Raw genomic sequence first — 12,325 nt, forward strand, 5'->3', positions numbered from 1 at the left:
GTAAAGATGATCCAAGATTCTATTTCCCAGATCCAAAATCTTGGAAATAGAATAGACAAAATGCAAGAAACAGTTAACAAGGACCTAGAAGAACTAAAGATGAATCAAGCATCGATTAAAAACACAATACATGAAATAAAAAGTACTCTAGATGGGATCAATAGCAGAATAACTGAGGCAGAAGAACGGATAAGTGAGGTGGAAGATAAAATAGTGGAAATAACTGCTGCAGAGCAAAATAAAGAAAAAAGAATGAAAAGAACAGAGGACAGTCTCAGAGACCTCTGGGACAACATTAAACGCACCAACATTCGAATTATAGGGGTTCCAGAAGAAGAAGAGAAAAAGAAAGGGACTGAGAAAATATTTGAAGAGATTATAGTTGAAAACTTCCCTAATATGGGAAAGGAAATAGTTAATCAAGTCCAGGAGGCACAGAGAGTCCCATACAGAATAAATCCAAGGAGAAATACGCCAAGACACATATTAATCAAACTGTCAAAAATTAAACACAAAGAAATCATATTAAAAGCAGCAAGGCAAAAACAACAAATAACACACAAGGGAATCCCCATCAGGATAACAGCTGATCTCTCAGCAGAAACTCTACAAGCCAGAAGGGAGTGGCAGGACATAATTAAAGTGATGAAGAAGAAAAACCTGCAACCAAGATTACTCTACCCAACAAGGATCTCATTCAGATTTGATGGAGAAATTAAAACGTTTACAGACAAGCAAAAGCTGAGAGAGTTCAGCACCACCAAACCAGCTTTACAACAAATGCTAAAGGAACTTCTCTAGGCAAGAAACACAACAGAAGTAAAAGACCTACAATAACGAACCCAAAACAATTAAGAAAATGGGAATAGGAACATACATATCAATAATTACCTTAAATGTAAATGGACTAAATGCTCCCACCAAAAGATACAGATTGGCTGAATGGATACAAAAACAAGACCCATATATATGCTGTCTACAAGAGACCCACTTCAGACCTAGAGACACATACAGACTGAAAGTAAACGGATGGAAAAAGATATTCCATGCAAATGGAAACCAAAAGAAAGCTGGAGTAGCAATTCTCATATCAGACAAAATAGACTTTAAAATAAAGACTACTAGAAGAGACAAAGAAGGACACTACATAATGATCAAAGGATCGATCCAAGAAGAAGATATAACAACTGTAAATATTTATGCACCCAACATAGGAGCACCTCAATACATAAGGCAAATACTAACAGCCATAAAAGGAGAAATCGACAGTAACACACTCATAGTAGGGGACATTAACACCCCACTTTCACCAATGGACAGATCATCCAAAATGAAAATAAATAAGGAAACACAAGATTTAAATGATACATTAAACAAGATGGACTTAATTGATATTTATAGGACATTCCATCCAAAAACAACAGAATACACATTTTTCTCAAGTGCTCATGGAACATTCTCCAGGATAGATCATATCTTGGGTCACAAATCAAGCCTTGGTAAATTTAAGAAAATTGAAATTGTATCAAGTATCTTTTCCGACCACAATGCTATGAGACTAGATATCAATTACAGGAAAAGAGCTGTAAAAAATACAAGCACATGGAGGCTAAACAATACACTACTTAATAACGAAGTGATCACTGAAGAAATCAAAGAGGAAATTTAAAAATACCTAGAAACAAATGACAATGGAGACACGACGACCCAAAACCTATGGGATGCAGCAAAAGCAGTTCTAAGAGGGAAGTTTATAGCAATACAATCACACCTTAAGAAACAGGAAACATCTCGAATAAACAACCTAACCTTGCACCTAAAGCAATTAGAGAAAGAAGAACAAAAACATCCCAAAGTTAGCAGAAGGAAAGAAATCATAAAAATCAGATCAGAAATAAATGAAAAAGAAATGAAGGAAACGATAGCAAAGATCAATAAAACTAAAAGCTGGTTCTTTGAGAAGATAAACAAAATTGATAAACCATTAGCCAGACTCATCAAGAAAAAAAGGGAGAAGACTCAAATCAATAGAATTAGAAATGAAAAAGGAGAAGTAACAACTGACACTGCAGAAATACAAAAGATCATGAGAGATTACTATAAGCAACTCTATGCCAATAAAATGGACAACCTGGAAGAAATGGACAAATTCTTAGAAATGCACAACCTGCCAAGACTGAATCAGGAAGAAATAGAAAATATGAGCAGACCAATCACAAGCACTGAAATTGAAACTGTGATTAAAAATCTTCCAACAAACAAAAGCCCAGGACCAGATGGCTTCACAGGTGAATTCTATCAAGCATTTAGAGAAGAGCTAACACCTATCCTTCTGAAACTCTTCCAAAGTATAGCAGAGGGAGGAACACTCCCAAACTCATTCTATGAGGCCACCATCACCTTGATACCAAAACCAGACAAGGATGTCACAAAGAAAGAAAACTACAGGCCAATATCACTGATGAACATAGATGCAAAAATCCTCAACAAAATACTAGCAAACAGAATGCAACAGCACATTAAAAGGATCATACACCATGATCAAGTGGGGTTTATTCCAGGAATGCAAGGATTCTTCAATATATGCAAATCAATCAACGTGATACACCATATTAACAAATTGAAGGAGAAAAACCATATGATCATCTCAATAGATGCAGAGAAAGCTTTTGACAAAATTCAACACCCATTTATGATAAAAACCCTGCAGAAAGTAGGCATAGAGGGAACTTTCCTCAACATAATAAAGGCCATATATGACAAACCCACAGCCAGCATCGTCCTCAATGGTGAAAAACTGAAACCATTTCCACTAAGATCAGGAACAAGACAAGGTTGCCCACTCTCACCACTCTTATTCAACATAGTTTTGGAAGTTTTAGCCACAGCAATCAGAGAAGAAAAGGAAATAAAAGGAATCCAAATGGGAAAAGAAGAAGTAAAGCTGTCACTGTTTGCAGATGACATGATACTATACATAGAGAATCCTAAAGATGCTACCAGAAAACTACTAGAGTTAATAAATGAATATGGTAAAGTTGCAGGATACAAAATTAATGCATAGAAATCTCTGGCATTCCTATATACTAATGATGAGAAATCTGAAAGTGAAATCAAGGAAACACTCCCATTTACCATTGCAACAAAAAGAATAAAATATCTAGGAATAAACCTACCTAAGGAGACAAAAGACCTGCATGCCGAAAATTATAAGACACTGATGAAAGAAATCAAAGATGATACAAATAGATGGAGAGATATACCATGTGCTTGGATTGGAAGAATCAACTTTGTGAAAATGACTCTACTACCCAAAGCAATCTACAGATTCAATGCAATCCCTATCGAACTACCACTGGCATTTTTCACAGAACTAGAACAAAAAATTTCACAATTTGTATGGAAACACAAAAGACCCTGAATAGCCAAAGCAATCTTGAGAACGAGAAAAGGAACTGGAGGAATCAGGCTCCCTGACTGGAGACTATACTACAAAGCTACAGTAATCAAGACAGTATGGTACTGGCACAAAAACAGAAAGATATATCAATGGAACAGGATAGAAAGCCCAGAGTTAAACCCACGGACATATGGTCACCTTATCTTTGATAAAGGAGGCAGGAATGTACAGTGGAGAAAGGACAGTCTCTTCAATAAGTGGTGCTGGGAAAACTGGATAGGGACATGTAAAAGTATGAGATTAGATCACTCCCTAACACCATACACAAAAATAAGCTCAAAATGGATTAAAGACCTAAATGTAAGGCCAGAAACTATCAAACTCTTAGAGGAAAACATAGGCAGAACACTCTATGACATAAATCACAGCAAGATCCTTTTTGACCCACCTCCTAGAGAAAAGGAAATAAAGACAAAAATAAACACATGGGACCTAATGAAACTTAAAAGCTTTTGCACAGCAAAGGAAACCATAAACAAGACCAAAAGACAACCCTCAGAATGGGAGAAAATATTTGCAAATGAAGCAACTGACAAAGGATTAATCTCCAAAATTTATAAGCAGCTCGTGCAGCTCAATAACAAAAAACCAAACAAACCAATCCAAAAATGGGCAGAAGACCTAAATAGACATTTCTCCACAGAAGATATACAGACTGCCAACAAACACATGAAAGGATGCTCAACATCTTTACTCATTAGAGAAATGCAAATCAAAACTACAATGAGATATCATCTCACACCAGTCAGAATGGCCATCATCAAAAAATCTAGAAACAATAAATGCTGGAGAGGGTGTGGAGAAATGGGAACACTCTTGCATTGCTGGTGGGAATGTGAATTGGTACAGCCACTATGGAGAACAGTATGGAGGTTCCTTAAAAACTACAAATAGAACTACCATATGACCCAGCAATCCCACTACTGGGCATATACCCTGAGAAAACCATAATTCAAAAAGAGACATGTACCAAAATGTTCATAGCAGCCCTATTTACAATAGCCCGGAGATGGAAACAACCTAAGTGTCCATCATCGGATGAATGGATAAAGAAGATGTGGCACATATATACAATGGAATATTACTCAGCCATAAAAACAAATGAAATTGAGCTATTTGTAATGAGGTGAATAGACCTAGAGTCTATCATACAGAGTGAAGTAAGTCAGAAAGAGAAAGACAAATACTGTATGCTAACACATATATATGGAATTTAAGAAAAAAAATGTCATGAAGAACATAGGGGTAAGACAGGAATAAAGACACAGGCCTACTTGTGAATGGACTTGAGGATATGGGGAGGGGGAAGGGTAAGCTGTGACAAAGTGAAAGAGCGGCATGGACATATATACACTACCAAACGTAAGGTAGATAGCTAGTGGGAAGCAGCCGCATGGCACAGGGAGATCAGCTCGGTGCTTTGTGACCGCCTGGAGGGGTGGGATAGGGAGGGTGGGAGGGAGATGCAAAAGGGAGGGGATATGGAAACATATGTATATGTATAACTGATTAAATTTGTTATAAAGCAAAAAAAATAAATAAATGTATGATGATTAAAAAAAACAAAAAGAAGTCTGGTAGTGCTTGTGAAATGAAGAAGCAGACTGAACTAAGAGAAACTTACCTTTTAAGTGTGCATCTCTTCAAATCCATCCCCTGTCCTTCATCCCCACTTCCTGGGACCTCATTTGAGTCTTTATTATTTCTCACCTGGTCTTACTGTATATGGATTGGGACAAGTAGAGCATGGGTTGAGGTGTAGGAAGTAATCTTGTTTGCATGGAGCACCAGACTAATGACGAGTCAGGTTGGATAAGGGTCTTGATTGCCTGGTGAAAGAGTTCAGACTTAATCACATAGGCAATAAAAAGTCCTGGAAGATTTTGGAACAAATAATAGTATTGCAGAATTGTATTTTAAGGAAAATTCTCTTAATAGGAGAAAGACTAGGTATGGGAAACTAGTAAAAAGGCTTCCGCATAATCCAGGTAGATATGGTTAGTGCCTGACAAGGTACTGAAGAAGGGAAAACAGGATGAAAGAGATATTGCGGAGGCTGATGATATTTTGCAAATTAGTTTATTCATTCAGTATTCACTGAACACCTACTATATGCCTGGCATGGTGCCAGGTATTGGGGACACAGCAACATATAATCGTTCATTTGTTCAACAAGTATTTATTGAACAATTACAAAGTGTCTCACATTGTTCTGGGAGCTGGAGATACAGCAGTGGTTCCTGTCTTCAAGGAGCTCACAGACTAGACTGGGGGAAAGATAACTAAACAGATAATTATGATACTTTTTGACAACATTGGGATGAAGATTAAATCGGCATCTAACCCATTTTGTTTTGGCAATAGGAGCCATGTCACCTAAACTGTGGTGTTTGTGAGTAAAACAGCAAAGGTAGAGGTCAGAGAGGGAAGAAGAGACCAGATTGTGAAGGTCTTTAATGTCACAATATGGGATTTGAGCTTTCTCGTGGGCAAAAGGGAAGGATTAGGGGATTTAAACAAGGGTGTGCACTCCTATTTTAGAGATGTTGCTCTGGAAATTAAGGTAGGGGTGGCCTAGTTTGGAAGTGTAAAGAAAAGAGAAGACTCTTAGAATCCTAGCAGGTCACAAAAGGCTCATAAAGTTCCTCCAGTATTAATCAACCCTTTCAGTTGTATGGACTGAGACCCTAGAGAGGTCAAGTGAACAGATCACACAGATAATAAAGTGGCAAAGTTTAAATCTGAAGGTCTGCCCTGATTCTCAGTCTAGTGCCTTGATTACTACTCCCTGGTTTTGAACTTAAGTATGATCAGCAAAAAACGACTACAGGGATGGGCATAGCAAGTGTGAATAGCAAGAAAATGAAAGATCAGAAGAGAAGGTGTTAAGCTGGGTTCTTGGGGGATGGCTTTGTTTTCTCCACATTTGTAACTACAGAGTTTTGCAAACTTTACTACTAAAAACAGACGAACAAAAGAACATCCCTTGGTCAGAAGGCCAAGAATGGTTAGTGGTAAGAGGGTTTGAGGGAGTGCGTGCTAAGGAAGCTTATTCTGTCTGAGAAGAAAACATGTGGCCCAATTCCTAAAGAACAGGTCAGAAAGCTGAGGTTTCTGCCTATTTGGCTAACCACAGCCTCCACCTCGAAAGATGTACTCCAGCGCCCTCTGCTGAATCCTAAAAGCTGGTCTCCCTAGCTATTGCTGACGCAGACAGTAGGAGAAGCCAAAATGGCGGCGACGCCCCCACGCGCCGTACTGTAGAGGATGACGGGAAGGATTCGGCAGCAATGACTGGAGGATGGACCCCGGGCACTGGCCGCTTAGTTTGGGGTTTTGGACCCCCAAGCTGTGACAGCACCTTCTTGTGAAAGCGCTTTGGAAATTTTAAAGAGGTCTCTAAGCTACAGGTATGGTGATATTGTCATTACAGCAGACAGTCCAGTAGGCAGCGGTAGAGTGTAACATGAGAGCCTCAGCTGATCCCTATTTATTTCTAAAACTGGGTTGTTATGACAAGATTTGAGGCTAAATTAGAGTTTAAGATTGGTGGAATTTGGACTTTAAAGGAAGGAGTTTTAATATGAGGTACCTATATGAGCCACATGGCAGGGATTTATGGCAGTGGTAAAGATCAGTTAGTGAGCTTCTTGAAATAGTATGTAAAAACATATATGTGTGAATTTCTGTGTATTTCGTGGGAGAGAGGGTCCAAAGCTTTAATCAGATTTTTCCAAAAGAGTTGGTGATCCTTCCTTTAAAAGATTAGGTTCTCCTAGGGGCAGAACAGGAATAAAGATGCAGACGTAGAGAATGGACTTGAAGAAATGGGCATGGGCAGGGGGAAGGGTAAGCTGGGATGAAGTGAGAGAATGGCATGGACATATATACACTACCAAACGTAAAATAGACAGCTAGTGGGAAACAGCCACATAGCACAGGGAGATCAGCTCGGTGCTTTGTGACCACCTAGAGGGGTGGGATAGGGAGGGTGGGAGGGAGGTGCAAGAGGGAGGAGATATGGGGATATATGTATATGTATAACTGTTTCACTTTGTCATAAAGCAGAAACTAACACAACATTGTAAAGCAATTATACTCCAATAAAGATGTTAAAAAAAAAACTGGCAGGTAGCATGTGCCATTTTTTCCCTTCTCACTGTTTGTTATATGGATGTAACAACTGGAGTTCCAGTAACCATCTTGTGACCTTAAGGATGAAAATCATGTGCTAAGGATGATGGAGTCACCATACCAGCCCTGAACAGCCTACTATTAGATCTTTTTTACGTGGTGGAAAAATAAATGTCTATGTTATCTGAAAAAAAAAATTAGGTTCTAGGCCAAAGATACCATACCATAATGATTATGCAAAACTTTAGAGCCAGACTCTCTGGGTTCATATCTTTACTAAGATCCCTAGCTGGATGACCTTAAGCAAGCATCTTAACCTGTCTGTGCTTCAGTTCCTCATCTGTAAAATGGGGATAATACCAATGCCTACCTCTGAGTGTTGTTATAAAATGAGTTTATTAACTCAGATTTTTTATAATAAGCATAAATTAACTAAAAATAATTTGATGGCTTCCCCAAGAGTTTGGTAAACCTTGGCAGCATTATAGTACATATATATACATATATATATATATATATATATATATATATATCATATCATATATATATCATATCATATATACATATATATATGTATCATGTTATTACACTTTCAACATCCATTCTGTCCTTTGATCCTCCTTATGATTTTATGAGGTTGGTTTACACATAAAGAAAATTGAAACAGAGACAAGCTAAATAACATATATAAGGTTTTCCTGGTCAGTGACTGATTTGGGATTCTAGAACCAGGTCTGCCAGATTCTTGGCCTAGTGCTCTTTTCATTATGCCATGATGGACTTGTGCAAAGGACATTATGGAAACGTGGGTTAAACCCTGACTGACTGATTAGAGTCAGTCTAACACTGACTCTCATTTTAGAGTTGGGAAAAGAAATCCTCAGGTGGTTCTGTATCCAGCCTGGGCTTGAATACATGTGTCACGGAACAAATTGCATATTTGGCAACCCAATCTCATTTATAGAAGGGTAACTTCATTGTAATTTCACCTATTAACATTCAGACTTGTGCAGGTTTCTCACGTGTTAAAGGAAAACTAAAAGTTTTCCTTGACACTGGTCTCTCTCCAGCTATCACCTTCTTTCCTTCTCTTCTCAGCAGGCTTCAAGAAGAGGGCTGTTTATTCAGGATTTCAAAGCTTTCACTTTCTGCTTCACCTATCAATTGACTTCCCTAAGCATTCTATTAGTGTCCTTCTCATTGGCAAAGCTAGTAGACACTCTTTTGACCCTTATGCTACTTTTAACCCTGTTGACCTATAAGGTACCATACTGTTCTCATTTTTCTTTAGCTTCTCTGTCCTTTCCTTATACATTTTCTTCTATGGTTTATTTTCCTCTGTCTAATCCTTATTTACAAAGATATGTCCTTGGCCTTCTCCCTTTCTTATGTTACATTAATTCCCTGGAAAATCTCATCCCCTCACTCAGTTTCAACACCTGGAGCTAATGGCTATTAAATTTATGTCTACATCCCAGGCTCTTTTCCCCAACTCCACACTCATATATCAAACTTCCTAGCATATATTTCACAAGCAACTCCAACTCATTATTCTAAAACCAAACTAATCATTTTACCCTTGCCTCTTATCTGAAGTGCTACCATCCAACTTAGTCACCAAAGCCAGAAACCTGGCTATAATTTTTGATTCCTCTTTCTACCTTAACTCATATATCATCAATTTATCCATTCATTTAACAAATACTGAGTACCTACTTTGTTCCCAGCATTATGCTATGAGATGAGGATATAGCATCTAGGTCAGTCCCTAGGAAAGCCTCTGCCTTCATGCAACTTTCACTCAAGTACTGAGCTCAGTATTAAGCTGTGATTCACATACTAAATTAATCAAAATTTTAAATTGTGAAAATGAGAATAATAATGTGCTATGAGAGCACATCACCTGGGATCATGTAAGGCTTCCCTGAGGAGGTGATGTTTGAGTTGAAGGCTGAGGAGTGAATAGGAATTAATTAGATAAAGAGAGGGAAGAGAGCATGAGCAGAGGAGAGAGCATGTGTACAAAGCCCTGAGGCAGTGAGGAGGGTGATGTATTTGAGAATCAAAAAGAAGACAAGTGTGTAGTTGGCATGTAGAGAAACACAGGACAGAGTGGCATGAGACAAGGGAGGAGAGGTGGGCAGGAGCTTTATATGCCACAGAAAGAATTTGGACTTTTTCTTGAGATTAATGAGAAGCTATTAAAGAGTTTTCATCAGGGAAGTGACATGGTCAAATCTGGGTTTTGAAAAGATCACTCTGCCTGCTGAATAGCATATCAGAAGATTGGGGAGGCAAGTTAGGATGCTTTTGAGGTAAATGAGGCAAGAGAGGTGGTGGCTTCTATTGGATTTGTCACAGTGAGGGTCAGAGAGAGGAGTATATTAAGGGGTTAGTTAGGAAGTAAAAGTAATAGGACATAGAGACTGATTAGATATGCGGGTAGGAGGTGGCGAGGTAGAGAGAATAGAAGTCCCAGGTTCCTAGTTTCTATCTTGAACAACTAAGTGAATGGTGGTATCATTTTCTGAGTTTGGAATACTACAAAGCTAAACAAATTTGGGGTACAAATAGATGATTTTTAGATATCATAACTTAATTTGAAACCTTTTTTACTTTCTTGGTGATACATAAAATAATAATGCCTCTTGCAATAGATGACATTAATTTTAGTTAAATTTTCTTGATGAAACCAAGAACATGGTTGAGATCACCCAGGGAGAGAATACAGACTCAGAAGAAAAGGGAGCAGAGGCCTGAGACTTGAGGATTTCTAATGTTTAAATATCCAGGAGAGGGATACGAACTGGCAAAAAGACAGAGAAAGAACAGGAAGGGGATGTGAAATCCCAGTTTTATTTTCTTTTTTAAAAACTAATTAATTACTTAATTATTTTAGAACATAGTTGATTTACAATATTATATTAGTCCTAGGTGTCCAACATAGTGATTCAATATTTTTATAGATTACACTCATTTAAAGTTATTATAAAATATTGGCTATATTCCCCATGCTGTACAATATATCCTTATATCTTATTTATTTTTTACATAGTAGTTTGTACCTCTTAATACCCTACCCCTGTCTTGCCCCTCCCTGCTTCTGTCTCCCTACTGGTAGCCACTCGTTTGTTCTCTATATCTGAGTCTGTTTCTGTTGTTTATTCATTCACTTTGGTTTTTAGATTCCACATATAAGTGATAACATATAGTTTTTGTCTTTCTCTGCTTATCATATTACACTAATACACTATGCACTGTACCTTCCAGATCCATCCGTGTTGTTGCAAATGGCAAGACTTCACTCTTTTTTACAGCTGAGTAATATTCCATTGTATATATGTATACAACACCTTCTTTATCCATTCATCTGTTGATGGACACTTAGATTGCTTGCATATATTGGCTAGTGTAAATAATGCTGCTATGAACATTGGGGTGCATATATCTTTTCAAATTAGTGTTTTTGTTTGTTTTGGCTATATACTCAGACATGGGATTACTGCATCATTTGGTAGTTCTATTTTTAGTTTTTTGAGGAATCTCCAAACTGTTTTCCACAGTGGATGTACCAATTTACATTCCCACTACTAGGGTTCCCTTTTCTCCACATCCTCACCTAAATTTGTTATTTGTGGTCTTTTTGATGATAGTAATTCTGACAGTTGTGAGATGATACCTCATTTTGGTTTTAATTTGCAATTCCCTGATTATTACTGACTTTGAGAATCTTTCCATGTGCCTGTTGACCATCCATATGTCTTCTTTGGAAATATGTCTATTCAGGTCTTCTTCCCATTTTGAAATCAGGTTGTTTGGTTTTTTTTAGATTAAGTTATATAAGCCATTTATATATTTTATATATTAATCCCTTATTGGACATATCACTTGCAAATGCTTTTCCCATTCAGTAGGTTGTCTTTTTGTTTTGTTGATGGTTTCCTTTGCTGAGCAAAGGCTTTTAAGTTTAATTATGTCCCATTTGTTTATTTTTGCTTGTCTTTATCTTTGCGTGAAGAGATAGATCCAAAAAAATATTGTTGTGTCTTATGTAAAAGAGTGTTCTGCCTATGTTTTCTTCTAGTTTTATGGTTTTCAGTCATACATTTATGTCGTTAGTCTATTTTGAGTTTGCATTTGTATATAGTGTGAGAAAATGTTCTAATTTCATTATTTTTCATGTAACTGTCCAGTTTTTCCAGCACCACTTATTGAAGACACTGTCTTTTCCACATTTTATGTTTTTGCCTCCTTTGTTGTAGACTAATTGACAATAAGTGCATGGGTTTATTTCTGGGCTCTCTATTCCTTTCTATTGATCTATGTGTCCATTTTTGTGCCAGTACCATGCTGTTTTGATTACTGTAGCTTTGTAGTCTGTCTGAAATCAGGGAGCATGATACCTCCAACTTTGCTCTTTTTTCTCAAGATTGATTTGGCTATTTGGGATCTTTTGTGGTTCCATATTAAGTTTAGTATTATTTGTTCTAGTTCTATGAAAAATGTCATGGGTATTTTGATAGGGATTTTATTAAATCTGTAGATTGCTTTGGGTAGTATGGCTCTTTTAACATTATTAGTCCTTGCAATCCATGAACATGGGTTATCTTCATAGTTTTATAGTTTTCAGAATATGGGTCTTTATTCCTAGTTTATTATTTTTGATACAATTTAAATAGGATTGTTTTCTTGCTTTCTCTTTCTGAGAGTTCATACTAGTATATAGACAAG

At 37.3% G+C, this 12,325-nt stretch overlaps 1 protein-coding gene across 1 annotated transcript in view; it reads left to right on the forward strand.

Annotated features, from left to right (window-relative positions):
* Nucleotides 1-6,805: 6,805 nt before the first annotated feature.
* The window catches only part of EDA2R (ectodysplasin A2 receptor), a 103,742-nt gene continuing 98,222 nt past the window's right edge, over nt 6,806-12,325 (forward strand). Inside the window, exon 1 of the mRNA XM_060087525.1 lies at nt 6,806-6,870. The gene's annotated coding sequence lies outside the window, so the exon portion shown is untranslated. The remainder of the gene's footprint in view (nt 6,871-12,325) is intronic.

Source organism: Mesoplodon densirostris, chromosome X (assembly GCF_025265405.1).
Source record: "Mesoplodon densirostris isolate mMesDen1 chromosome X, mMesDen1 primary haplotype, whole genome shotgun sequence".
Lineage (NCBI taxonomy): Eukaryota > Metazoa > Chordata > Mammalia > Artiodactyla > Ziphiidae > Mesoplodon > Mesoplodon densirostris.